General features: G+C 37.3%; 1 long non-coding RNA gene across 2 annotated transcripts; it reads right to left on the reverse strand.

The window, feature by feature from the left end:
• Positions 1 to 2,055: 2,055 nt before the first annotated feature.
• LOC110124670 (uncharacterized) lies at positions 2,056 to 22,626 on the reverse strand. 2 transcript variants are annotated; one of them, XR_011489857.1, is made up of 5 exons: positions 22,202 to 22,626; positions 21,276 to 21,368; positions 21,011 to 21,069; positions 11,174 to 11,243; positions 2,056 to 2,215 (listed from the first exon to the last, which is right to left on the reverse strand). It is a non-coding gene; the product is annotated as an uncharacterized lncRNA (long non-coding RNA). The 2 variants fall into 2 exon arrangements; XR_002309839.2 differs by lacking the exon at positions 2,056 to 2,215 and having other exon boundaries at positions 11,015 to 11,243.
• Between the last annotated feature and the right edge of the window lie 3,338 nt (positions 22,627 to 25,964).

The following is a 25,964-nucleotide window of genomic DNA, read 5'->3' on the forward strand; positions in this document are numbered from 1 at the left end:
AACGATAACCCTATATGCAAAACAGAAAAAGGGACTCAGATGTATAGAATAAGAAATAAGTTTACCTTCATGGAATAGTCAATAATACACATTAATTTTTATTGTATTGTTCGGGCTTCCTTGATGGTTCAATGGGAAAGAATCCACTTGCAAAACAGGAGATCCCTGGGTTGGGAAGACCCCCTGGAGGAAGAGAATGGCAACCCACTCAGTATTCTTGCCTGAAAAATCTCATGGACAGAGAAGCCTGGCAGGCTGCACGGGGTGGCAAAGGCCTGGACAAGACTGAAGTGACTGAGCATACATTGTCTTGTTCAGGGTGAATGTCATAATCTCCAAAGGGTCCAAGATTGTCTGGACATAAGATCTCAGTGTTCTATTATGTATATGCCATCATATTAATTACATAGATGAGCAAAAAATGTAAGAAAGTTGGAGGCCTTGGTAAGACATGTGAACATCAGAGGATGGGGAATAAATCTTACAAAGACTCAGGGGCAGGCTACCTTAGTAATTTTTGGTTTTAGACTTCTCATGTTTTGGTGTAACTGAGACATTCCCCTGAAAGTAGAGGAAAATCGTTTCACTTTGTGCTTCTCACACTGATCTATTTGCTATGTAACAGTAAAAGCTAACAAATGTGACTGGGACTAAGAGTGAGAAAGGACTCTTCAGCAGGTATTGGCTGTAGGGCAAGCAGCCCTGCCTCTGTGCTAGGTGACCTAGCTTGAATCTGTAATACCAAAGGAATCGGTGGTGAGAAAAGCATCATATAGAATCTGTGCAAAACCTCAATAAAAGAATGAGAATGTAAACCCATAGTGTTTAATGCCAAAGCCATTTTGTCTGTGGGAGAAAGCCACCCCCCCCCCCCACCCCATTCAGAAAAACAGCTCTTGGTGAACTAGAGATAATTTCAACTGTCTGATCATGGAATACTAAGTGACTATGGGGCTACAGCTGGCCATCATGAGCTAAGTTCTGTCAGACCAATCAAGTCAAAAGTTGAGTGGAACCAACAACAATTCAGGGTAAAACTTAAGAACATCTATGATCAGGTATGCACAGAGTCAGAGGACAAAAGTTAGCTGCTTGATCTGGTGGCCCAGACCTTCTTATCTTTCACTATTGTTGCACTGACACTGCTCCCTCAGCTTGCATCTAAGGCAGGATGGCTTGGAGGAGCAGAAAGACTGAGTTTATTTCACTGATGAGCTAGATGAGTATGTGGATGCAAACAGGAAAGGGATTTCTGTTGCAGTAGTTGGTCTGAAAGTCACAACTGTTATTTCATCACTCCCTTCCGTACTACCTATTTTAGATTCCTCTCACTCTAGGCTGGAACCTATGAGGAGTCCTCTGTTGAAGCGTATCACAATTCTACTTCTTTCCTCATTGCTTTAGGTGTTGTTCCCCAAAGCACTCCTGCAGTGAACCTCTTGCAAACAAATTTCTACTTGAGAATTGTTTTTCAGGGAATCTGACCTAAGAACTCTCTGACTTAGGAAAAACCTATGCAAGTGCAAACTTGCTTTTTTTTTTCTTTCAGTGTTGCTACTCTCATAAAATACCATTAATTTTGTGGTAGAGCTCTAAAGCTTTTGAAATATATTAGGATACTTAGCATATGTTTTGTCTCAAAATTTATCAGACAAGTTCATCATCAAAAAGGAATGAAATTGTTTACCACTTAGATTTTTGATCTTGTCCTTTGAAAAAGAAAATCAAATCTAGTTTCTGAGTAGTCTAATAATGAGTTCAGTCTGATTTCATGATATATTATTTAATTAATAAATAATTTCATGTGAATGCATTCTATTTTGAAATGTCTTCATTCACTGTTCATTTTTGAAATGCAATCACAATCTGAGTACAATTGGAATTCTCAATTTATTTTCTTTTCGTGATTAGTCTATTATAAAATTTTTAACTAAAAAACTAGCATATCTATAGCACATAAACTTTAGCATAATTGCAACGTTAAAAATCAGATTTATAAAAATATGACATTTATGTTGATAAAAATAGACATTGTTTTACTGTTAAAGCTGCATTTTTAGAAGACCTTTTCAAATATAGCAAATGACATAATGATATGATGACCTTTATGTTGGTGAAAGTCAAATGTTTTCCACTGGAATCACTTTCTTTTTTTAATTGATCAGCATCTTGACATCTTCTGTCTGACTGCTGAATAGATACTACATTTCTGTCACTGAAAAGAAGCGAAAAATACCTTGTTAAATATTTATAAAAGCTTTAGTGACTGTTAAAAGATAGAAAGGTAGATTTGACCAATAAAAGTAATAGATATGTAAATCTATTTTATAAAGCTAATATTTTGGAGGAGATAACTTCTGTAATTAACCATTGATCCAGGATCTGTGTATGCATGAAGCCTGGTACATCAATAATTAACAAGGTCTCAGGTTCTTTACAACCTGTGAACAAAGAGAGGAGGTAGGGGTTTGGATTAGTGTGTATATATATATATATATATATATATATATATTGAAAACTGCTTATCTCTCCACTCCACTAATGAATTTCCCTGACTCTCTTCTAATAAACCTGACATAGCCATTCCATATTCTTGAATGCTTTCTTATCTTTTTGAGAAATTATGTTTTCAACTACCACTAATATCCATTGACTCCATCTCCCAAGACTCTAAAGAAATTTCTCATTGAAAGAAGGGAAATCTTTAAAGTCATGCAAAGTAAACACATAGTCCAGCTGTCCGTGGTTGTGCTCGGTCATGTCCAACTCTTTGCAACCCTGTGGATAGAAGCCCGCCAGGCTCCTCTCTTCATGGGATTTTTAAAGGCAAGAATACTGAAGTGGGTTGCCATTTCCTCCTCCAGGGGATCTTCCCAACCCAGGGATCAAACCCACATCTCCTGTGTCTCCTGAATTGCTGGCAGATTTCCTACTTGTTGAGCCATCTGAAAAGACCTGACCAATAGTAGGTGTACTCATATGCACACCCAAACACTACCATGAATCATTTAAAGTAGTCTAATTCCCATTCACTAATTCATTGAATATCATCTTGGAGAGACTGGAATTGACTGGGATTGTAGGCTCTGGAACTGATCACTGGGATTTTAATCCTGTCTCCATCATTTACCATGCATATAACATTATGCAAGTTATTTGACTTTTACTGCTTTATTTCTTTATATGCAGAATGGGACTAGAAAATAAAACAGCTATCTCCCTGGTAAGAAGTGAACATTAAATGAGTTTAGGCATATTCTGGTACATAAAGAGTAATCAATAATCTAGATTTTTTTTTCCAATTGCTAGAAGAAAGGAAGTTTTCTCATCTTGTGTACATATTGTCCTATGCACTACTTACCTTCAAGATTTGAAAGGTTTAACTCATATATACCTTTAATGAAGAAATTAATTAAGCAACAGAATGGCAGGGGGTGGAATCGAGAAATAATGACTAAGATTGAGAAAACAGTAAATTTAACACTTAATGTGGGAGATGCTGTCCTAGAATCAGTAGCATTCACTGAGTGATCACTTTATGGAGTTGGGGTAGCTCAATTTCTTTGTAGAATGTACCCTGGCATTTAGTATTGGGAATCATTCTCTTTCCTTCCTCTTGAAATGGTCACAAAATGATACATTTTAATAGCAAATATGGTATACTTAACACACCCCTTCACTTTCATTTATTTTTTCCCACATAAAGATCACAGCTGTTCACAAAGGCATGGAATTATGTAAGAGAGGCCATGGTGAACAAATTCAAAGATGAATGACTTGTTGTCTAACTAAAGTAAGGATTGCATGGGTGAGTTGGCCCCCACTGGGTGAGGGCAATCACTTTACCAGTTATGAAAAATCGATTCAGAAGCTGCTTTGTTCAATACAAAAATGTGCACACACATACACACTTACAAGTGAATAACCATTGGCCTTTAATAAGGCAGCATAATTCCAGTTCTAATTACAGTGAAGGAAAGTATCACGATGGAAACAAGATTATTGTAATGATTGTTCCAGTTTACACAGGGAGATAGATGGATAATTCTGGAAAGGAAATCTTTTGGGGAAAACAGTTGTGTTGGGATTGGATTCTATATAACAGGCACAACTAGAAATAAAATTAATGTGAGAAATTAAAACATGTTATTTTTTGGTCAGTAAGGAAATAAAAGTTAATTAGAATCCCTGGCAAAAGCAAAAGCTTTTTCATTAAGTCATAGTTCAAATATGAAGCACACTGAAACATGCCTTTATTATAGAAATGGATAGAAAGTAGGAAAAAATAGTGATTTGACTTTGATGATAATAATGGCCTCCTTCATGCAGCACACGGTCTGTAGAGTAATGGCTCCAAGGCTGGGGAAACACATGACCAGGGGTACGCAAGACAATCCAGTGACTGCAGAAAGTTTGTTAGAAGATTTTTCTTCTTATTTTAAAATATACTTTTCTATATTTTTGATACACATATAGTACAGTACTTCACACAGAAATCCATATGAAATATGTAAAAAAATATTTATTGGAGTTGTTGCTCTACAGTTATTTCCTTATAGAATCATATAATGAAAAAGGTTTGGGGAATAATAATGTAACAAAATGACATCATTGTTTATTATTTGGCTTTTCAGTAAAGGGTATTGATACAATCACAATATAGCATGGCTTATAGTTTATTAAGTTTTGTAATTGAGTTATTAGAATGAAATTATGGTCACCACTAGAGATTGAGGCTGAGATGAGTGGTGGGTACCTTGGGACCAGGTAAAAGACTGCTGTTTTTCATTATAAGCTCTTATGCACTATATTAGTCCCATCGTGTTTGTGCATCACTTAGGTATTTCAAGGAAAACTGTTGTTTACTTTTCCTTGAGTTGAGTTTAAAGCTGGCTTCTGTGCTGTGATGGTGACACGTGCGGCATATATAATTAATGTGGTGTCTGCATCACGGAGTTAGGCAATTACTCTGACTTAGTGCCTGAACAACACATTTCCCAGCTAGTCCGTTCACTGCAATAATTCAAAATATTTGTTAGAAATATACATTTCCAATCCCCTCTTGTGAAGATATTCCAATCCCCCCTCTTGTGGGGCCTAAATAAGTTTGGTAGGTAATCTTCTGATGGGAAAAACTGGGAAAACATTTCTTCTGAATGCACTTAATGAATTTTTAATGGAAGCCTGAAATTGTTATTTTGACAAATTTTCTGTGGCACGCATGATGCCTATCTAGATTTTTTTGACAGTTAAAATTAACATGATACTTTTAATTATACATGTCATATTCAAAGTATGTAATGAATAATAGATAAGTAGTAGATATGCTTTATTGTTTCATTTTTTTGTTTTATTTACATCTTATTCCAAACTCAGCCAATGTAATGCTTCTCTCCACCTACACACCAATTTTTTGATGCTTCTCTTCAAATATAGTTAGCATCCAAGGAACAAACAACTTATTCTTACTGTTGCTTCTCTCATCCTTATTATTAGATCCTGTTTCCCGTCTTTCATCTTCACCCTTCAGAGTTCTGCTCACTTGTACCTTCTGATGGGATACACTGACTCTCTTCATAAGCCAGTAATCGGCACTTGAACAGGAAATATATTGTGTCAATCCCTCTTCATAGAGCAGTGCTTCTTAATCCTGGTTGCACATTATAATCATATAAGGGACGTATAGGGTTTTAACACACTTCAGTCCTGGTGAAGAAGAGCTTCTTTGAGTAGGATATGGACATCAGCATGTTTAACATAAGACTGATAACTCTTATTTACAGATGAGAAAACTCAGGATCAGATAGACCAAGTGGTTTCCTCAAGATTATATTGAAACTAAATGATGCTATGACTCTAATTTACCTCTTTTACCCTAACCTATATTCTCCCTTCTGTGTCTTTAAAACCTGAACAAAATATCATCTATTATTTATTCCATCAATGATTCTAGTAAGATTTTCCTTTTTTGTCATTACACACACACACACACACACACACACACACACACCCCACATGTGAAAGAGATACCAACATGCACAAGTCTTCTCTATTCTAGAATAAAAATATTTTGTAACTGTCACTTGAATTTATTTATGTTGCTCTGCTATCCCATCTCTTTTTTTCACATCTGTTAGAAAATCTCTGGAAGGAACATTTTATGCCTGATTATGCATTTCCATTGTCATTGCATGGTATTTACCTTCTGAAAGGTTACCAGCACTAAACCTTCTGTTAAGCAAAGATAATTTGAGTGCCTGATATTTTATTGGCACTGGAGATAAACACTGAATTAATATTTCTAGCTCCTCCAAGAAGTTTATGGTAAGAAAAAGAGAGAGATCGATAATATTATATATGATAATAGATGTTTTAGGAGTAAATGAAGGAGTAAATGAAGGCATGCCCATTCAAGGAAGTTTATCCAAGGAATGTGATGCCTGAGTTATCTTGCTTTGCAACTAGGAGTTGTTGAAGAAGGGTGAAGAGGGTCAGAAAGGGCATAAAGCAGAGAGGTTGTATAAACTGAATATATTTGGTCAAGTCCCATGCAAAAGAATAAGGGCATAACAGACTTAGTGAGCTACAAGTGTTGCTATAATCCCAGAAATAGTGATATATAGCTGAGATTCTACATCTTTATGGATAGTGAAGGTCGTGATCACTTTTATTAGCTAAGAATTTGGAATTTTGGCAATGTGAAATTAGCCTTAGGTCTTTATTTCTTTATAGATTAAATTTACAGGTTTCCTTATAGGTTAATATTATGTACCAGGCCTGGCACTTAGTACATGCATGCACAGTATTGTTTATAAATAGTTTATGCCATTATATAGTAGCAAGGGAAGCAGTGTGTGAAGATTTGAAAGAAATGTAGGAAAGAAACATTGAGGCCAATTAGTAATTTACTGCCTTGGTAAACAAAAAGTGGTTAAAAATTTTCAAGTAATAATGGAGAGTAATGGGGGTTAAAAGAAGGCACTTGAACCTACTTTGGATGGGGTTATATATATTTAAGAAAAATTAAATAATTTTAATCAATTCTTTATTATAATTAAGAAAAATTAAATTAATGAATATTTGAATAGTAGACCCGTTTTTATAATGTACTTGGATCTTTAAACAAAAATAAGCACTTATAATTCCCTTAATTTAATCATAGTTTGCATAGTTAAAGCTTGACAGTGTAATAGTTAATCATTCCATAATGCTTCTCCTCAGTATTGTGAAACCTTTTATGCTTTTAGAACTCTTTTGTGCTTTTAGAATATAGGAACATTGATATTGCATTCTGCTTCTTACCTGGATCAATTGCATGTCCATCATAAATTACTGATGCATGGAATAAAGTAATTTACAATTATCATTCAGTGCTAAATTTATATTCATATAAATAAATATATAGATAGATGTTGACATTACCAGTGATCATTATAATTCCTTATAGGATTACTACTTTGTCATTAACAAACTCACTATACTAGGGTCATTTATTCAACAAGAAACCTGACAACTGATTAAAATGATTGTCTTATTTACCCTATTATCATGTATTAAGCAAATATTTATGCTGAACATTTCCTCATAGTGTCATAGAATTTTGCTTATCAATATTAAAGCTTTACTCAGGCATATCCAAGGCACTGGTCACTATTACACTGTCTCCAGGACAGCTAGAAAGAGTGAGTACTGTTGCCTTTCTACTGACTCCTTAACAAAAGCAATAGACTTAGAAAAATCACAATTAGGCAACATCTCCTCTAAACTGTAGGTCATTGTAGACATTGATAGGTGCTGTTTCAATGGAATGTTAGAGAACAAACCTTTAGGATGAAGGAGTAGATATTTGGCATCAGGAAATTGTACATAGCTAAAATAAATAAATCTTTCAATGGTCTTATTATTAATAACAGATATGGAGTGGTTACTCAAGGGAAAATGGAGTCAAGGGAAGCATTTTGAAAGTAGAGTATTATAAGTCATGTCAGGCAATGTGAATGATCTAAGAGGAAGAGATGGAGGGAGGTATAAAGTAAGAAAGTAAAAGAGAGAGAATTTTTTCTTGTGAGAATATTGGAGTCATAGGTACTGAAAACATAAGTGGAAGGATTGGCCTTAGAGAAGAGCGGGGAGATTTGTGGAGTTGAAAGAAGTCAGGCCGTGTAGTACTGATGCAGGCAGTTTTGTGGAGTTGTTTCTGGAAGTCTGAGAGAGTTTGAAAATATAATAGTGTCTTTTTTGTTTATGAAATGTGATGAGATTTCACAGTTCATTGTGAAAAGAGATGCGAGTATTGGAGATTTGAGAAAGCAGGAAAGCTCTGAAACTGTCATCACTGAAAATGGTAAAGTGAATTTATTAGAGATACATAGACAGTTATGACTGTATTGAGCTACCATTTGAAATCATGATCATAAATCTGAATTGAGTCCAGAATGCATAGTTTTACTTTTTTCAATAGGAACATAGTGCTGTTTAGGTGGTTATAGAGCAGACAATAATTGGATTTAATCAGAAGTGAAGTTTGTTTTTTTTTCCCCCTTAAGTGAGTTTGAAGGAGGCCAGCAAATGTTAAGTGTTTACAAAAAGAGCAATAATTCTGGACAATGGGTCCAAGTCACATATGAAGAAAAATAATGTTTGAGAGTAGTAATAAATAAAGAAAAAGTAGTAGGGCCATCAGCATGGAGGATTTTAGATAAATAGGGAAATGCCTAAATATTTTTGATTAAGTTATGTAAATACCAGAGTGGGATAGTTGTCATCTAGATTTCCTAATTTGTTACAATTGTTAATGATGACAAAGTCCTGAAGGTAACCATGAGAGTGGTTACCTGGAATAAGGACAAAGAATAGGGGTAGAGGAGTTAAAAGAATTGATCAGGCATGACATTGGTGGGTCATTTTTGTGGAAGTCAGTATGCCATGAAATATACCTTGAGCAGTGCTGGAAATAAACCCAATAAAGTCATTGATGAATTTGAGGATAACAGTAACAATAATTAATTCCTGTTAAAATATGGTGAAAGTGAAGCTGCTCAGTTGTGTCTGACTCTTTGCAACCCCATGGACTGTAGCCTACCAGGCTCCTCTATCCATGGTATTTTCCAGGCAAGAGTACTGGAGTGGGTTGCCATTTCCTTCTCCAGGAGATCTTCCCAACCCAGGGATCAAACCCAGGTCTCCTACAAGCATTGCAGGTAGATGCTTTACTGCCTGAGTCATCAGGGAAGCCCTTAAAACATGGTGATATACACCTAAAGGGGCAGTGATTTGTGAGAGAAAAGAGACATACGCCAAAAATGAAAGAAATGGGGTAAGCCACTTCATTTCTAGGCTCTGAAATATTATTACAATGTGTTTGCCAAAAGAACATCCACAATAGATTTCTTAAAGGTAAAATATATATATATATATATATATATATATATATATATTATATTATATATTCAATTCATTCAAGAAGGTGAAAGGAATACCATAGTGAGAGACTGACACATATTTTAATACAGTGTCAAAAATGCTATGATGATGTATGTATACATAGGTTTCTATGTAGCTGTTCAGTTGCTGTCATGTCTGATTCTGAAGTTTCTATAGATGCATCTAACTTTTGCTACATAATGTGATGAAGAGGGTGGCAGTGAGGGTATCTGAGTCTAATTCCAAAGTATCAGAAAGGCAAAAAAAAAAAAAAAAAAAAAAGGGGAAAGCTGGTTCAGTTGGAGAGAAAGCTTGTGAAAAGACTTTTAGTTTGTAACATCATACTTAATGTCAAGTGCAACCTCCTCTCCACTGTTCTTCAGGAATAAAATGATGCATATTCTTCATGTGAATCCCAGTGGTAATTCTTCCAAAGCTTTTCCTCTGACTGGTCTAGCTCACAAAGACCTCACTATTCTCTGAATACCTATGAAGCTTATTATATGCATGTTGTACATGTGCTCAGTAGCTCAGTCATATCTGACTCTTTGCAAACCCATGGACTCTAACCCACCAGGGTTCTCTGTCCATGAAATTTTCCAGATGAGGACACTGGATTGGTTGCCATTTCCTACTCTAGAGGACCTTCCTAACCCAGTGACTGAACCTGAGTCTCTTGTTTCTCCTGCACTGGCAGGCTGATTCTTTACCACTGCATCAATTGTATGTATGTTGGCAGAAATTAATAAACTGCCATACATTATCCCCTAAAATATTTTACTCATATTTTTTTTCCCATATGGAACAGGTTCTTGGTGAATGAAGACCATGTTTTATACTTCTGTAAATTCTTCCAAGTAATCTGCAGTTAAGGTTTCCATAAATGACCATTGAATAAATCTCATTTATTACACTAATTTAAGTGGAAATCGCTTTGGTATTAACTGGAAAGTATCTTAATTTATCCAAGTCATTGAGCCAAATATAATTTTACATAAAAATTAGTTCTGTAATTCACTAAAACCTTATTCTTTAGTTTTAATGTTTTACCTCTAATTTGAAGTAAATATATGCTAAATGAATATTTCAGTGGAAGAACCACTATAAAACAGTTTGTCCTGTGGCACATATTTGTTTGAATATCTGAGTTGTATAAGATATCCTTAGCTATACTGAAGTCACTCTGTCGTGTCCGACTCTTTGCGACCCCATAGACTGTAGCCCACCAGGCTCCTCCATCCATGAAATTTTCTAGGCAAGAGTACTATCAGTTGCCATTTCCTTCTCCAGGGGATCTTCCTGACCTGGGGATCGAACCCGGGTCTCCCGCATTGTGGGCAGACGCTTTACTGTCTGAGCCACCAAGGAATCCCATCCTTAGTAATAACTCCCCAAATTATCTGTGTAACCTAATTTAACTTTTTCTGAAGGGAAGACTTTAGAAAAGAAGCAAAGAGTGATAGAAATTTGAAAGCCACCTCACCAACGTACACAGTCAATTTATTCTTCCATAGATATATCAGCATTAGAATATTATTATCCTTATCACTATATCAAGAAGTCACTAACTTGAGTATTAGCTTGTTTTTCCTTCAATTTCTGTTTCCATAAACTCTTTCATTACTTTTTATGAGTTACCATTCACTGTAATTTATTTATTTTGAAGTACTTTTTATTGTCTGGATGCTATTAAAAAATGAAAATGTAGCTATTATAATATCTATGACATGGTGTTTCTCTTTGCCCTTACCTGATGATTTCCAGGCAGCAAATCTGCCTTTGTGTTTGGTTTGGGATCGTTATTCAATAACTTTCCATGCCTATAAAAGACATTAAAGAAATAATGGGAATATTTGTTTTCATCTTTATTACAAATATATATCTTTATTTTTAGTGCTTATATGCATAAGTAATAAATAATTCATCAGTTCAGTCTCTCAGTCATGTCTGGTTTTTTTTTTAGTGTTTTTTTTTTTTTTTCATTTATTTTTATTAGTTGGAGGCTAATTACTTTACAATATTGTAGTGGTTTTTGTCATACATTGACATGAATTAGCCATGGATTTACATGTATTCCCCATCCCGATCCCCGCTCCCACCTCCCTCTCGACCCAATCCCTTTGGCTCTTCCCAGTGCACCAGGTCCGAGCACTTGTCTCATGCATCCAACCTGGGCTGGTGATCTGTTTCACCCTAGATAATATACATGTTTCGATGCTGTTCTCTTGAAACATCCCACCCTTGCCTTCTCCTACAGAGTCCAAAAGTCTGTTCTATACATCTGTGTCTCTTTTTCTGTTTTGCATATAAGGTTATCGTTACCATCTTTCTAAATTCCATATATATGTGTTAGTATACTGTAATGGTCTTTATCTTTCTGGCTTACTTCACTCTGTATAGTGGGCTCCAGTTTCATCCATCTCATTAGAACTGATTCAAATGAATTCTTTTTAATGGCTGAGTAATATTCCATGGTGTATATGTACCACAGCTTCCTCATCCATTCGTCTGCTGATGGGCATCTGGGTTGCTTCCATGTCCTGGCTATTATAAACAGTGCTGCGATGAACATTGGGGTGCACGTGTCTCTTTCAGATCTGGTTTCCTCTGTGTGTATGCCCAGAAGTGGGATTGCTGGGTCATATGGCAGTTCTATTTCCAGTTTTTTTTTTAAAAATCTCCACACTTGTTTTCCATAGCGGCTGTACTACTTTGCATTCCCACCAACAGTGTAAGAGAGTTCCCTTTTCTCCACACCCTCTCCAGCATTTATTGCTTGTAGACTTTTGGATAGCAGCTATCCTGACTGGCGTGTAATGGTACCTCATTGTGGTTTTGATTTGCATTTCTCTGATAATGAGTGATGTTGAGCATCTTTTCATGTGTTTGTTAGCCATCTGTATGTCTTCCTTGGAGAAATGTCTGTTTAGTTCTTTGGCCCATTTTTTGATTGGGTCATTTATTTTTCTGGAGTTGAGCTGGAGGAGTTGCTTGTATATTTTTGAGATTAATCCTTTGTCTGTTGCTCATTTGCTATTATTTTCTCCCAATCTGAGGGCTGTCTTTTCACCTTGCTTATAGTTTCCTTTGTTGTGCAAAAGCTTTTAAGTTTCATTAGGACCCATTTGTTTATTTTTGCTTTTGTTTCTAATATTCTGAGATGTGGGTCATAGAGGATCCTGCTGTGATTTATGTCGGAGAGTGTTTTGCCTATGTTCTCCTCTAGGAGTTTTATAGTTTCTGTTCTTACGTTTAGATCTTTAATCCATTTTGAGTTTATTTTTGTATATGGTGTTAGAAAGTGTTCTAGTTTCATTCTTTTACAGGTGGTTGACCAGTTTTCCCAGTACCACTTGTTAAAGAGGTTGTCCTTTTTCCATTGTATATCCTTGCCTCCTTTGTCGAAGATAAGGTGACCATAGGTTCGTGGATTTATCTCTGGGCTTTCTATTCTGTTCCATTGATCTATATTTATGTCTTTGTGCCAGTACCATACTGTCTTAATGACTGTGGCTTTGTAGTATAGTCTGATGTCAGGCAGGTTGATTCCTCCAGTTCCATTCTTCTTTCTCAAGATTACTTTGGCTATTCGAGGTTTTTTGTATTTCCATACAAATTGTGAAATTATTTGTTCTAGTTCTGTGAAAAATACCGTTGGTAGCTTGATAGGGATTGCATTGAATCTATAGATTGCTTTGGGTAATATAACCATTTTGACAATATTGATTCTTCCAATCCATGAACACGGTATATTTCTTCATCTGTTTCTGTCCTCTTTGATTTCTTTCATCAGTGATTTATAGTTTTCTATGTATAAGTCTTTTGTTTCTTTAGGTAGATATACTCCTAAGTATTTTATTCTTTTTGTTGCAATGGTGAATGGTATTGTTTCCTTAATTTCTCTTTCTGTTTTCTCATTGTTAGTATATAGGAATGCAAGAGATTTCTGTGTGTTAATTTTATATCCTGCAACTTTGCTATATTCGTTGATTAGCTCTAGTAATTTTCTGGTAGAGTCTTTAGGGTTTTCTATGTAGAGGATCATGTCATCTGCAAACAGAGAGAGTTTCACTTTTTCTTTTCCTGTCTGGATTCCTTTTACTTCTTTTTCTGCCCTGATTGCTGTGGCCAACACTTCCAAAACTATGTTGAATAGTAGTGGTGAGAGTGGGCACCCTTGTCTTGTTCCTGATTTTAGGGGAAATGCTTTCAATTTTTCACCATTGAGGGTAATGCTTGCTGTGGGTTTGTCATATATAGCTTTTATTATGTTGAGGTATGTTCCTTCTATTCCTGCTTTCTGGAGAGTTTTAATCATAAATGGATGTTGAATTTTGTCAAAGGCTTTTTCTGCATCTATTGAGATAATCATATGGTTTTTATCTTTCAATTTGTTAATGTGGTGTATTACATTGATTGATTTGTGGATATTAAAGAATCCTTGCATTCCTGGGATAAAGCCCAGTTGGTCATGGTGTATGATTTTTTTTAATATGCTGTTGGATTCTGTTTGCTAGAATTTTGTTAAGGATTTTTGCATTTATGTTCATCAGTGATATTGGCCTGTAGTTTTCTTTTTTTGTGGCATCTTTGTCTGGTTTTGGAATTAGGGTGATGGTGGCCTCATAGAATGAGTTTGGAAGTTGACCTTCTTCTCCAATTTTCTGGAAGAGTTTTGAGTAAGATAGGTGTTAGCTCTTCTCTAAATTTTTGGTAGAATTCAGCTGTGAAGCCATCTGGTACTGGGCTTTTGTTTGCTGGAAGATTTCTGATTACAGTTTCGATTTCCTTGCTTGTGATGGGTCTGTTAAGATCTTCTATTTCTTCCTGGTTCAGTTTTGGAAAGTTATACGTTTCTAAGAATTTGTCCATTTCTTCCAAGTTGTCCATTTTATTGGCATAGAGCTGCTGATAGTAGTCTCTTATGATCCTTTGTATTTCAGTGTTGTCTGTTGTGATCTCTCCATTTTCATTTCTAATTTTGTTAATTTGGTTCTTCTCCCTTTCTTTCTTAATGAGTCTTGCTAATGGTTTGTCAATTTTGTTTATTTTTTCAAAAAACCAGCTTTTAGCTTTGTTGATTTTTGCTATGGTCTCTTTAGTTTCTTTTGCATTTATTTCTGCCCTAATTTTTAAGATTTCTTTCCTTCTACTAATCCTGGGGTTCTTCATTTCTTCCTTCTCTAGTTACTTTAGGTGTAGGGTTAGGTTATTTATTTGACTTTTTTCTTGTTTCTTGAGGTAGGCCTGTAGTGCTATGAATCTTCCCCTTAGCACTGCTTTTACAGTGTCTCATAGGTTTTGGGTTGTTGTGTTTTCATTTTCATTCATTTCGATGCATATTTTGATTTCTTTTTTGATTTCTTCTATGATTTGTTGGTTATTCAGAAGCGTGTTGTTTAGCCTCCATATGTTTGAATTTTTAATAATTTTTTTCCTGTAATTGAGATCTAATCTTACTGCACTATGGTCAGAAAGGATGACTGGAATGATTTCAATTTTTTTGAATTTACCAAGACTATATTTATGGCCCAGGATGTGATCTATTCTGGAGAAGGTTCCGTGTGCACTTGAGAAAAAGGTGAAGTTGATTGTTTTAGGGTGAAACGTTCTATAGATGTCAATAAGTTCTAGCTGGTCCATTGTGTCCTTTAAAGTTTGTGTTTCCTTGTTAATTTTCTGTCTAGTTGATCTATCCATAGTTGTGAGTAGGGTATTAAAGTCTCCCACTATTATTGTGTTACTATTAATTTCCTCTTTCATACTCGTTAGCGTTTGCCTTACATATTGCGGTGCTCCTATGTTGGGTGCATATATATTTATAATTGTTATATCTTCTTCTTGGATTGATCCTTTGATCATTATGTAGTGTCCTTCTTTGTCTCTTTTCACAGCCTTTATTTGAAAGTCTATTTTATCTGATATGAGTATTGCAACTCCTGCTTTCTTTTGGTCTCCGTTTGCGTGGAATATTCTTTTCCAGCCCTTCACTTTTAGTCTGTATGTGTCTCTTGTTTTGAGGTGGGTCTCTCGTAGACAGCATATATAGGCGTCTTGTTTTTGTATCCATTCAGCCAGCCTTTGTCTTTTGGTTGGGGCATTCAACCCATTTACATTTAAGGTAATTATTGATAGGTATGGTCCCGTTGCCATTTACTTTGTTGTTTGGGGTTCACGTTTATACAACCTTTCTGTGTTTCCTGTCTAGAGAAGATCCTTTAGTATTTGTTAAAGAGCTGGTTTGGTGGTGCTGAATTCTCTCAGCTTTTGCTTGTCTGTAAAGCTTTTGAGTTCTCCTTCATATCTGAATGAGATCCTTGCTGGGTACAGTAATCTAGGTTGTAGGTTATTTTCTTTCATTACTCTAAGTATGTCCTGCCGTTCCCTTCTGGCCTGAAGGGTTTCTATTGATAGATCGGCTGTTATCCTTATGGGAATCCCTTTGTGTGTTATTTGTTGTTTCTCCCTTGCTGCTTTTAATATTTGTTCTTTGTGTTTGATCTTTGTTAATTTGATTAATATGTGTCTTGGGATGTTTCGCCTTGGGTTTATCCTGTTTGGGACTCTCTGGGTTTCTTGGACTTGGGTGGCTATTTCCTTCCCCATTTTAGGGAAGTTTTCAGCTATTATCTCCTTGAGTATTTTCTCATGGCGTTTCTTTTTGTCTTCTTCTTCTGGGACTCCTATGATTCGAGTGTTGGGGCGTTTCACATTGTCCCAGAGGTCCCTGAGGTTGTCCTCACTTCTTTTGATTCTTTTTTCTTTTTTCCTCTCTGCTTCATTTATTTCCATCATTTTATCTTCTACCTCACTTATCCTATCTTCTGTCTCTGTTATTCTACTATTGGTTCCCTCCAGAGTGTTTTTGATCTCATTTATTGCATTATTCATTTTTAATTGACTCTTTTTTATTTCTTCTAGGTCCTTGTTAAACATTTCTTGCATCTTCTCAATCTTTGTCTCCAGGCTATTTATCTGTAACTCCATTTTGTTTTCAAGATTTTGGATCATTTTTATTATCATTATTCTAAATTCTTTTTCAGGTAGATTCCCTATCTCCTCCTCTTTTGTTTGACTTGGTGGGCATTTTTCATGTTCCTTTATCTGTTGGGTATTTCTCTGCCTTTTTATCTTGTTTAGATTGCTGTGTCTGGAGTGGGCTTTCTGTAATCTGCTGGTCTGTGGTTCCTTTTTATTGTGGAGGTTTCACCCAGTGGGTGGGGTTGGACGACTGGTTTGTCAAGGTTTCCTGGTTAGGGAAGCTTGTGTCAGTGTTCTGGTGCGTGGAATTGGAGTTCTTCTCTCTGGAGTGCAATGGAGTGTCCAGTAATGAGTTTTGCAATGGGTCTATGTGTTAAATGTGACTTTGGGCAGCCTGTATGTTGACACTCAGGTCTATGTTCCTGCGTTGCTAAAGAATTTGCATGGTATGTCTTTTTCTGGAGCTTATTGGCTCTTGGGTGGTGGTTGGTTTTGGTGTAGGTATGGAGGCTTTTGGATGGTCTCTTATTCCTTAATGTTCCATGTAGTCAGGAGTTTTCTGGTTTTCTCAGGCTTTGGGCTTAAGTCTCCTGCCTCTGGATTTCAGTTTTATTCTTCCAATAGTCTCAAGACTTCTCCAACTATACAGCACTGATAATAAAACTTCTAGGTTAATGATGAAAAGATTCTCCACTGTGAGAGACAACCAGAGAGGTTCACAGAGTTACATGAAGAAAGAAGAGGGAGGAAGGAGATAGAGGTGAGCAGGAGGAGAAAAAGGGGGACTCAAGAAGAGAGAGACAGATCTACGCAGTTATCTGTTCCCAAAGTGTTCTCCGTAGCCCAGACACCCACAAACATTCCCAGAATTGGATTGGGAAGAGAAGGGGAAAGGAGGAAACAGAGGTGTTCTGAGGTAGAAAACAGAGAGTCAAAAGTGGGAGAGAGTAATCAACACACTCCTGAATAGAAATGAGAACTGAATATTGGATTCTTAAATGTCCAAAATTTATAGCACATACTGAAAAACAAAGATTAAAAATCTAGCATAGAGGTTAGACTCTTTGAAATACAATATTTAAAAACAAAAACAAAAACACACAAAAAAATATAGAAATATATATGAAGTTCGGTTTAAAACTAGGACTTCTCTCTCTCTTTTTTTTGCAAGGTTATAGTGAAATGAAAATGAAAATTAAGGAATAATAGAGGAGTATTATAGGACTTTAAAAGGAAATAGGAGAGAAAAACAAGAAAAAGAAAGAAAAAAATTTTTGTTTTTCCCTAATTAAAAAAATCGTAAAAATATATGAAAATGAAAGTTGAGGCATAATGGGGGAGTAATAGGGAATTTTAAAAGAAAATAAAAGAGAAAAAATAAAAAGGAAAGAAAAAAAAATTTTTTTTTAATTAAAAAAATATATACATATATATCTAGGAATTTCTCTGGAGCTGTTGTGGTCAGTGTAGGTTCAGTTCATTTTCAGATAGCTCCTCTTTCCAGCTTACACTTCTGGATATCTTCCGGTGTAGCCGGTGTTATCTTCAGGGATTTTAATCTGTTGCACCAGTCCTTTCTGAAGCGGTTCCCTTTGTTTATTTGGCTTCTGTTTGCTGTCTCTTCGGTGTCTAATTTCCGCCCTGACACAGGTGGGTGGAGGTGATCTCTTATTTAGGTTCGCTAGTTCAGTTCAGTCCTGCTACGGGGAGGGCGGGGCGCTGCAGACAGATACCGCTCTGTGTGGATAGCACTCACCGTGTTCCGGCCACACTGGCTTTGCCCCGCTCACAGGTGTCTGTGCTTTCCCCGTCTACACTGCTCAGGCTCCCGGCTGCTCTTTTTGGAGTGGGCCCTGCGTTGAGTGCGGTTCCAGTTTTAGGGTACTCCACAAAAGCGCAGATTCGGTTGTGCCTGCGTTTTGTGCCTTCCGCGGCCTGAGCGGCTCTGGCAGCCAGGGGCTTGGGCGCACTCTCCCCGGGTACAGCGCGCCTTTTCCCTCCACGGCCCCAGCGCGCAGGTCGGCTGCCTGCGGCTTGTGTTTGTTCTCAGAAGCTGGCCTCTAGCCGCGACCCTCCCAGCGGCGGATGTCGACCATCCAGAATCTCAGGAAGTCTTTAGATAGAAACCGGAGGCCTGTTTGCCGTGTGGGAGGGGTGGCTTCTCAGGGGTTGAGTTTGCCTTTTTCCCCTCCCCCCTGCCTCCAGCGGGGATGGGCCGGCTCTTCTCTGGAGTTCCTCAGTCCCTTTGTTTTGCGAACGGCCGGCAGTGTGTTCGGGCCGGTTAATTTTCTCCCTTGCTATCCCACAGTTTAAAAGAGCTCCCTCCGATTGCTCTCAGGGCCTTCAGGCCTGGTCCTTACCCTAAGCAATGCCGCCCGCTCCTCTCCGTTCCGTCCCCACTTGTTGGTGGCAGGTGCAGGCGTCTGGGGTACTTTTCTGCTGGGAGTTGCTTTTAGGCGCGTAATCTGTAGGCCTTATTTAATTTTTCCTCCCAGTTAGGTTGCCCTCCAAGATTCGAAAACTTCCCCCAGGCCCACAAGTGCGAGGGTTTCCTGGTGATTGGAAACTTCCTCTATTAAGACTCCCTTCCTGGGACGGGTCTCTGTCCCTAGCTCTTTTGTCTCCCTTTTTATCTTTTATATTTTGTCCTACCTCCCTTCGAAGACAATAGGTTGCTTTTCTGGGCGCCTGATGTCCTCTGCTAATGATCAGAAGTTGTTTTGTGAAGTTTGCTCTGCTTTGAAGTGTTCTTTCAATGAATTTGTAGGGGAGAAAGTGGTCTCCCCGTCCTACTCCTCCGCCATCTTGGCTCCTCCTCCTTTGTCCGATTCTTTCAACGACATGGAATGCAGCACACCAGGCCTCCCTGTCCATAACCAACTCCCGGAGCTTGCTCAAACTCATGTTCATTGAGTCGGTGATGCCATCCGACCATCTCATCCTCTGTTGTCCCCTTCTTGCACCTTCAAACTTTCCCAGCAACAGGGTCTTTTCCAACGAGTCAGTTCTTCGCATCAGGTGGCCAAGGTATTGAAGCTTCAGCTTCAGCATCAGTCCTTCCAATGAATGTTCAGGACTGATCTCCTTCAGGATGGACTGGTTGGACTTCCTTGCAGTCCAAGGGACTCTCAAGAGTCTTCTCCAACACCATAGTTCAAAAGCATCATTTTTTCAGCTCTCAGATTTCCTTATGGTCCAACTCTCACATCCATACATGACTACTGGAAAAACCATAGCTTTGATTACACAGACCTTTGTTGACAAAGTAATGTCTCTACTTTTTAATCTATTGTCTAGGTTTGTCACTGCTTTTCTTCCAAGAAGCAAGCATCTTTTAATTCCATAGCTGCAGTCACCATCTGCAGTGATTTTGGAGCCCAAGAAAATAGTCTTTCACTGTTTCCATTGTTTCCCCATTTGTTTGCCATGAAGTGATGGGACCAAATGCCATGATTGTAGTTGTTTTTTTTTTTTTTAAGTTGTGTTTTAAGCTGGCTTTTTGACGCTCCTCTTTCACTTTCATCAAGAGGCTCTTTAGTTCCTCTTCTCTTTCTGCCATAAGGGTGATGTCATCTGTGTATCTGAGGTTATTGATCTTTCTTGATTCCAGTTTGTACTTCATCCAGTCCAGCATTTTGCATTATTTACTCTGTATATTTAAGTTAAATAAGCAAGATAACAATATACAACCCTATACAACCAATATATTCCTTTCCCAATCTGGAACCAGTCCACTTTTCCATGTCCGGTTCTAACTGTTACTTCTTGATTGCATACAGGTTTCTCAGGAGGCAAGTAAGGTGGTCTGGTATTCCCATCTCTAAGAATTTTTCACAGTTTGTTGTGATACACACAGTCAGAGGCTATAGAGTAGGCAATGATGCCAAAGTAAATGTTTTTCTGGAATTCTCTGGTTTTTCTATGATCCAACAGATGTTGACAGTTTGATCTCTGGTTCCTCTGCCTTTTCTAAATCCAACTTGAACATCTGGAAGTTCTTGGTTCACATACTGTTGAAGCCTCACTTGGAGAATTTTGTATGTTACTTTGCTAGTGTGTGAGATGAGTGCAATTGTGTGGTAGTTTGAACATTCTCTGGCATCACCATTCTTTGGGATTGGAATGAAAACTGACCTTTTCTAGTCCTGTGGCCACTGCTGTTTTCCAAATTTGTTGGTATATTGAGTGCAGCACTTTAACAACATCATTAGTTTACATTTATAAATTAGTAATCAAGCACTATATAATGTTATATTTAAGTAAGACTTTAATTGGCCCTTGATAACCTCCCATGTGTAATAAATCATAATCATTTATGTTTTATAATGTTTACAATCATTTATAAATATTATAAAAACATTTATAATCATTTATGTAAAGATTAATGAAAGTTTAATTATTAATAAGTTTCAGATAGTATCTCTTATTCCAGAGAGAGATGGATGGATCTTGATACTTTCTAAGACCAAAATTTATATATAACATCTTACATTCTTGAAAAAAGTACATATTTTTTATTCCTGTGGCATTTATGGCTCCTCAGCATTAAACAAACAAGTTCAATTGAAAATAGTTATAATATTATGCAATTGGCAGTTTAGAATACCTGTAGTAGATCTTAGTGCTCATCTGTAAATCTGATTTTCCTTTCTGCTTGTCCTATGCCTGCAATATTATTAGATAGTCAGTAAATACTATTAAATGAATATACAGCTACTTTAAAATACTTTGATAAAATATTTATAGGTGAAATTAAATCATTAAAATGCAAATCACCATTTTATGCTCTAGACTGGAAATTTAATGACGCATAAAAAATGCAAATCTTAAAGCCTAAATTTTCTTTTTTAAGGCATCAAATTGACTTTTACCTTGGTACTTGCCCATATTCCTTAATAGTGAAATCTGGTTGGATCTGTTGATGTTTGTAACAGTGGGGAAAGAATTTTGAGCAGGCGGAAATACTATAGATAAAGGAACAAGAAAAAATAAAAATTAAAAAAAACGACCAAGTGCCTACTTTGTAATCAAAGTTGTCAGATTATCAAAATCAATTATCTGCTTTGATATTAATCAAACAGCATTGAGCTTCTCAATTAACACCGTGCATGCATGCATGCACATGCAGACACATACACACAGTGTAATGTAAACAAAATGCCAATAAGTATTCCTTTTGTATATGAAAGTGAAAATAATATCCTTAAACCATTCTGATAAAATTTCCATGAGAAAATATAAGCTCCTTAAATGATAAAGATATTTCAGATTGCTTTGCCATTTCTGCAGTGAGAGGGAGAAAAAACAACAACTGTGAATATGGTAGACGGCATTGTAATACTTGGAGAGATGTTTCTAGTTTAAAAGATGCTATGTTGTAGCAGTATAGTTGGCCATTCTCCTCTTGTTGATAGCACATCTTCACTTCTTTTTATATGATAGAGGATTTCAGATCAGAAATCTATTACATAAAGGGAAATGGATGAAGAACACTTTTAAACCCACTTATTACATTTCTTAGTTTACTGTTTTTTCAGACAAATGGCTTTTAGTTTGAATAGTTTGATTGATGTCTTAAGGAAAAGAGTATAATTTTTGGAACCAGAAGATCTTTGTTAGCATCTTATCAGTCCAGTTCAGTGACTCAGTTGTGTCTGACTCTTTGCGACCCCATGAACTGCAGCACGCCAAGCCTCCCTGTCCATCACCAACTCCCGGAGCTTACTCAAACACATGTCCATTGAGTCAGTGATGCCATCCAACCATCTCATCCTCTGTCGTCCCCTTCTCCTCTCACCTTCAATCTTTCCCAGCATCAGGGTCTTTTCAAATGAGTCAGTTCTTCACAGCAGGTGGCCAAAGTATTAGAGTTTCAGCTTCAACATCAGTCCTTCTGCGGGGAGCCAGCCTGACCGCTCAGGCTCCTTCTTGGCCCTGAGAGAGATCAAGAGGTCCCTCTCTGTCCCGCCACCCCTGATTTATTAAAGTACACGTTGACCTTTCTCACCTCCCTCAAGGAAATTGCTGTAGCGACCTTTTACCCATTTTCCTGACGAGATTGTCAGGCTCCTGTGTATGGTTTATGTCTAAGTAATCCTTAGATAATCTTTAATTGATTGTGATCATGATAATCTTTTAACTGATTGTAATCATACTAAGACGCCACTCCCTTGCTCATATATAAGCATGTCACTCCTCAATAAAGTCGGCGGTTGTCGGTTGTCGGTTGTCGGTTGTCGGTTGTCGGTTGTCGGTTTCAGTCGAGAGCTGACTCCGTCCCTCTCAACCCCATTCTTTCCTAGTCTTTCTTTCCTAGTCTTTTCTTTTATTTCTCAGGTATTTCGGCGATTGCGCCCGTGACCGGTTCGTTTGCCGGCAGGCTCCGGCATCCTTCCAATGAACACCCAGGACTAGTTGTTAGGATAGACTGATTGCATCTCCTTGCAGTCCAAGGGACTCTCAAGAGTCTTCTCCAACACCACAATTCAAAAGCATCAACTCTTTGGCACTCAGCTTTCTTCACAGTACAACTCTCTCACATTCATACATGACCACTGGAAAAACCATAGCTTTGACTAGATGGGCCTTTTTTGGCAAAGTAATGTCTCTGCTTTTTAATATGCTATCTAGGTTGATCATAACTTTCCTTCCAAGGAGTAAGCGTCTTTTAATTTCATGGCTGCAATCACCATCTGCAGTGATTTTGGAGCCCAGAAACATAAAGTCAGCCACTGTTTCCACTGTTTCCCCATCTATTTGCCATGAAGTGATGGGACCGGATGCCATGATCTTAGTTTTCTGAATGTTGAATTTTAAGCCAACTTTTTCACTCTCCTCTTTCACTTTCATCAAGAGGCTCTTTAGTTCTTCTTCACTTTCTGCCATAAGGGTGGTGTCATCTGCATATCTAAGGTTGTTGTTATTTCTCCCAGCAATCTTGATTTCAGCTTGTGCTTTAGCCACCCCAACGTTTCTCATGATGTACTCTGCATAGAAGTTCAATAAGCAGGGTGACAATATACAGCCTTGATGTACTCCTTTTCCTATTTGGAACCAGTCTGTTGTTGCATGTCCAGTTCTAAATGTTGTTTCCTGACCTGTTTCTCAAGAGACAGGTCAGGTGGTCTGGTATTCCCATCTTCTTCAGAATTTTCCACAGTTTATTGTGATCCACACAGTCAAAGACTTTGGCATAGTCAATAAAGCAGAAATAGATGTTTTTCTGGAACTCTTTTGCTTTTTCGATGATCCAGTGGATTTGACAATTTGATCTCTGGTTCCTCTGCCTTTTCTAAAACCAGCTTGAACATTTGGAAGTTCACAGTTCACATATTGCTGAAGTCTCGCTTGGAGAATTTTGAGCATTACTTTACTAGCATGTGAGATGAGTGCAATTGTGTGGTAGTTTGAGCATTCCTTGGCATTCCAAATCTGAAACAGTGATGCTGTTATATATCTCTCAGCTGTTTGTGTGACTATCAGCAAGGATAATGTATGAAATGCATAAAAGTAATAGGTACTCACTACATTTTCCCCATTTTCTTCCCTCCACTTCCACCGTGACCTTTAAGGCATTCTTGGTAGTCTTTTTGACCAATGAACAAATTTAAATAAAAGGAGCAATCCAGATGTTACTCTTTGATGAGGCACCATTCAATAGCATCAAGACACATCACAAAAAGAAATCCTGTTAGAGTTAACAGGGCAGATATGCAGTTATCTGGGCTCCAATAACATAAAACCTTTATTAAGACAGAAGTAGTAATCAGAGAAATATAATAAATATTAATAGCAGTGTCGTACATAAAAATGAAGAACAATATACACTGAGTTAAGTGCTTTGCACATTTCACTGTTTCTTTTTATAATAAAATAATCTGCTGACGTTTACTTGAAAATTAAAAACACAAACACAGCAAGGCATAGTAAACAAACACCCCTTTCCACCACCAACCAGTAAGCAAATATCTTCCTTTAAAACAGGCATCTTTGTTTGTAGTAGTGCCACTGACTGGAATCCTCTTCTTTGTCATGGTACACTCCTGGTGAATACCTGTTCACTTAATGGGATTATCCTCCATTACTACCTTTGAAGCCTGATTTCTGGGTAAACATATCCATGCCTCTTTGTTCGTATATCCACTGTAATAAATAGAATAAATTACTACATTTATTTCCTTTAATCATGACTCTTCTACTGGGAAATAAATTCCTGTTACATAAGGACTATTACTTGCTTATATACTATATACTTGTACAGAATTCCTGGCCCAGAAATGATATTAATTAATTTTGGCTAAATGACTGAGTGGATCAGCAAGTTATTTACAGAAAAAGTATTATATACCTAACAACCTTAAAAATATATGGTTGCCTTTTCTTGTTCCCTATCATAAAAGCACAGATTTTTTTCCTCAGATAAATTCTCATCAAAGGTTGCCATTAAAGAAGTGAGTAATATAAAGTTTGATGTCAAACAAAGCTCATAATTTTCCCAGCAGATGGCAGCATAGGACAGGATAAGTTTTGTGAGAATAGGCAGTGTGGCATTTCTTAGGCAACAGTCAGGGGACTGGTTTAAAGGAAATGAAAAACAAAGGAAACAGAACTTTGAAAACAGGTATCCATCAACAGAGATGGTAACAGAGATAGCACTACTTATGTAAGTCAGGAAGAGTAATCCTGTTTACTTTGTTGAATTTTGGTAGTTGTTGAGATTACGTATTACATGATTAAACCTTCTATTTTATACTACAACAATCTGGACATGTCTGGACAAAGAAAGATCAAGCAATCATTTGGCTTTAGTAGTGACCTAGTTTTCTTACACGACTGAAGTGACTTAACGTGCAGGTATGCATTGGAGAAGGACATGGCAACCCACTCCAGTGTTCTTGCCTGGAGAATCCCAGGGACGGGGGAGCCTGGTGGGCTGCCGTTTATGAGGTCGCACAGAGTCGGACACTACTGAAGCGACTCAGCAGCAGCAGCAGCAGCAGTTTTCTTAAATAAGTAATATACTGTATTTCCAGTAGTAAACAGATCAAAAAGATGCCAAGTTGGTTATGTTTTAATTATCTAGCTCTACTTTTAGCTCACTAAGATAATATATTCCTACCAACCACACTGAGTTTGAGCAAGCTCCAGGAGTTGGTGATGGACAGGGAAGCCTGGCATGCTGCAGTCCACAGGATCACAGCGACTGAACGGAGCTGAAAGAAACACATTTGGAAAGAATGTTCCAAGCCTAAACCTGTTAAGTTAGCTAGTTTGTTTTCTTTTTCTTTTTTCTTTCTTCATCCAACCCTCCCAGCCTCTCTCTCTCTCAAATATTTATTGACTGCTAATTATATTTCATGTGCCGTGCATCAGAACTGCCACACAAAGGAAACAGAAAACATTAAACCTGAAAAGGATGGAAATATCATTTATTTAGCAGCCAATCCTCTCTGTGCCATGGTTGATGGCATTTTAGGCACATTATTTTGGTTTCTTCTAAAGCTGGTACCAATAGAAAAGTGTCTGCTGCTTCCAGCTTACACAAAGAAAAATTGAGTTCC

The sequence above is a fragment of the Odocoileus virginianus genome, chromosome 1, assembly GCF_023699985.2.
Source record: "Odocoileus virginianus isolate 20LAN1187 ecotype Illinois chromosome 1, Ovbor_1.2, whole genome shotgun sequence".
NCBI classification, from domain to species: Eukaryota; Metazoa; Chordata; class Mammalia; order Artiodactyla; family Cervidae; genus Odocoileus; species Odocoileus virginianus.